The following is a 4,052-nucleotide window of genomic DNA, read 5'->3' as shown; positions in this document are numbered from 1 at the left end:
GGATGTGTATCAAGTAATCATCTTTTCCATCTTAATTTGTTGATTAGGAGTTTTTAGGAAGCAGATAGGAGAGGATTGCCAGGTGTTTAAAAAATACTGATTGGGTCTTATTCATACTGGCATAAATGCCACTGAAAAATACTGTTCTTATGCTGCTCCCATTCATTTAAATGGTGTTTGTGTGGATGCAATTCTTAGAGGACTGTGCATTTGAGCCTCAGGCCATGGAGTGTGATCAGCGACACAAACACCATTCCCTTAAATGCAGCTTGGTTGGTGTGCAAGACCTGATAGCCCAGGAAAGCCCAGGATTAATAAAAGAGCATATAGTCTATTCATAAAGTGAATCCCTAAGTAGATTGTGCATTCTATGAATGTGGGGAACCTGACGCCATCAGAATTTAAAAGATGCCCTGAAGCACAGTCATTCTCCAAACAGAATATTCCCCACTCACACACCATTGCATAGGTGTAATACATACATACATACATACATACATACATACATACAGTGGTACCTCAAGTTAAGAACTTAATTCGTTCTGGAAGTCCATTCTTAACCTGAAACTGTTCTTGATCTGAGGTACCACTTTAGCTAACGGGGCCTCCCACTGCCGCCACACAATTTCTGTTTTCATCCTGAAGCAAAGTTCTTAACCCGAGGTACTATTTCTGGGTTAGCGGAGTCTGTAACCTGAAGTGTCTGTAACCTGAAGCATCTGTAACCCTGTACCACTGTACATACATACATTACTAACATTTGATCCAAGTTGGTTTGGTGCTTTGGAGTGGAAAACTGAGCATGTCACTTTATAAGGCCCCCCAAGTGTTTTAGTAGGAGCATCCCTGTCCCTGGAAAGTGGAACCATCTACATGCCAGGCATGTGCTTTACCACTGACCTTCCTTTAGTATCCACACTATCCAGGGTGTAATGTTGACTCCAAATTCTCCTCTACCTCATTGTTCCTTCTTTTAGGGTTCCAACCTGTTCCACTGGTTCAATAATCTACTCATGCATACACATCGTTCCCATGCCAATGAAGAACATAAGAAGAGCTGCTGGATCAGGCCAGTTGCGCATCTAGTCCAGCATCCTGCGGCCAACCAGACACCTATGGAAATCCCACAAGCAGGATCACAAGCAACAGCATCCTCTCTACCTGCAGTTTTTCCAGCACCTGGTTTTCAGAAGCAGACTGATGCTGGCAGTGGAGGTAGAGGCCTCAAGGTCTCTCTCCTTCACTCAAGTGGAGATCAGAACATTTGTACATAGAACTCCTGGACCACCGCCTTGCCGACGTGGGGATCCAGGGCACAGTCCTTCAATGGCTGCGCTCGTTTCTCTTTGGTCGGGCACAGAGGGTGGCGCTTGGGGAGGAATTGTCATCGCGCCACTCCTTGGTGTGTGGAGTGCCTCAGGGTGCAATTCTCTCCCCGATGCTTTTTAACATCTTTATGCGGCCCCTCGCCCAGCTTGTCCGGAGTTTTGGGCTGGGTTGCCATCAGTATGCCGATGACACCCAACTCTATCTGTTGATGGATGGCCATCCTGACTCGGCCCCAGACACACTGACCAGATGTCTGGAAGCTGTGGCTGGATGGTTACGTGGGAGCCGGTTGAAGTTAAATCCTTCGAAGACAGAGGTCCTCTGGCTGGGGCGGGACGATATGGGATCGAGGGGGCAACTCCCATCTCTTGCGGGGGTGCAATTAGTGCCAGCACCGGCCTTTAAGAGTTTGGGTGTAATCTTCGATACCTCCCTCTCTATGGAGGCGCAGATTACAGCTATAACAAAGGCGGCATTTTTTCATCTCCGCCAAGCTAAGCAGTTGGCTCCTTATCTCTCTCGTCCTGACCTAGCCACTGTGATCCATGCGACGGTCACCTCCAGACTGTATTATTGTAACTCGCTCTACGTGGGGCTGCCCTTGAGACTGACCCAGAAACTCCAGCAGGTGCAGAATGCCGCGGCGAGACTCCTTATGGGGTCTTCGCTGCGAGAGCACATTCATCCGGTACTATACCAGCTGCACTAGGTGGAGTACAGGATCAGGTTTAAGGTGCTGGTTTTAACCTTTAAAGCCCTATACGGCCTAGGACCCTCGTACCTACGGGACCGCCTCTCCTGGTATGCCCCACAGAGAAACCTACGGTCTGCAAATAATAACATCCTCAAGGTCCCAGGCCTCAGAGAGGTTAGGCTGGCCTCAACTAGAGCCAGGGCCTTCTCGGCTGCGGCTCCAAACTGGTGGAATGCTCTGTCACAAGAGACTAGGGCCCTGCGGGACCTCACATCTTTCTGCAGGGCCTGTAAGACAGAGTTGTTCCGCCAGGCCTTTGGTCAGGGCGCAGCCTGACTCCCTCCTCTGGCAACCTGCACAGAATTTTGCTTAATTGGTTGCCATCAATTTGATTTAATTAATTTTTATAATGAAATATTTTTAGATTGTGTGATTATTTGACTGATTATTTGATTGTTGTTAGCCGCCCTGAGCCCGGCTTTGGCTGGGGAGGGCGGGATATAAATAAATTTTATTATTATTATTATTATTAATAACACATCCCAGAGATGCTCTGCTCACGCAGAACACCACTCTGTATGTGGGATACATGTGCAGCTATGGATTGAGACAAAAGCCATGCTTCACCCTTTCTGTGTTATTTTGCACCATTTTCACTGTGCTCACCATTATGTGCAAAACACATCACTCTGGGAGCCAGGAGAAATCACTGTCAGCAGGGTAGAACCAGAGACAGTGAAAAATAATCTGCAGTCATTCCCCCTCACACCATTCCTTCATTAGAATGCAGAGGCTGTCGGAGGTTCCCTCCCGCAGTTGCTGAAGGGTTCTTCCTTCACAGAAGGGTTGTTCCTTTGCAGTTCTATTTATAGATCCACTTTCAGCTGCTGCAGGGAACTCACCATTTGCTGTTCAGCATTTTTATTTTTTCCTGTACTCAGCTGGTCTCCCGAGGTGTTAAACATTTTCATAAATCCTGCAAATGACGAAGAGGGGGAGGGGGGTTGCGGCAGCCATTAGGACTCGTAAAAACTATTTCTTGTAATGCTTGCTCTTTTTTGTTTTCAGTTCAAAAGTAGGAAGCTAACAGCATCATTTCACAGTGCATAAAAATGGGGTCTTCCCAGCTCTTCATTTTGGAAGGTTTCCCTCCACCCCTGCCCCGCAAATGCAATCTGTTTTAGAGCACTATCAGGAAGATGCTTCCCTCATTACCAGGGAAACTATCAGACAGTTGGAAAGGAACATATGCACAGGGTGAGAAATGGGATTTGAAATTCATTTCTCTCGAGAGACGACTGTCATTCAATATCGTTTATCAGCAGGGAGGCGCCGTGTAGTTAATGCAGTCCTTGTCTTTTAACAAACCTGACTTACTTCCAAAAAGAAGTCTCGGCTTTACGCTGCGCTGAGCATGCCGCAGCACTGAAAACAATGGGGGACAGATCCTGGGGTAGCTCATATGAATGGCTCAAGATAGTCTTAGGCCTTAGGGAGTAGAACCACCGTGCGTCGTCCTTCCTAGAAGATGGCCATATGTGTAAAGGGCCATCAAAGGGCAGTTGCCTGCTTGAAGGGCTGCTTGGTTCAAGTCTGGAGAGCAAGGAGGCCAGTATATGGTCTCTAAGGTCACCTTTGCCACAGCTACCACCCAATAGCTATAGGAGCTCAGCAGAATCATAAACTAACACAGCCTCTTCATCTTCTCTCTCTCTGACACTTCAAGAAGTGAAAGTGTTTACATCTAATAGGCAGGCACACAAGAGGTGAAGAAATATCCTTCTTGCCTGTCTGTCACCATCCCAGACAACAGAGATTTTTATCCATTGTGAGTGATACAGCCAGCACAATATTCTGATTCCTTATTTATTTGCTACCTTGATATAACACGTTTCTGCCAAAGCACTCAGGAGAGTTCATAGTTCAAAATAATGTAACAAAATGCTGCAGAAACAAAATGCATGGTACAAAAGGAAGAATGACTGGGGATGGAAGAGAAGAGTAAGCAAACTTTGGGTATCAGCACTTT

The sequence above is a fragment of the Podarcis vaucheri genome (genome assembly GCF_965113315.1).
Source record: "Podarcis vaucheri genome assembly, chromosome: 11".
Lineage (NCBI taxonomy): Eukaryota > Metazoa > Chordata > Lepidosauria > Squamata > Lacertidae > Podarcis > Podarcis vaucheri.
The sequence above is the reverse complement of the archived record's forward strand: the minus strand, read 5'-3'. Positions refer to the sequence as shown.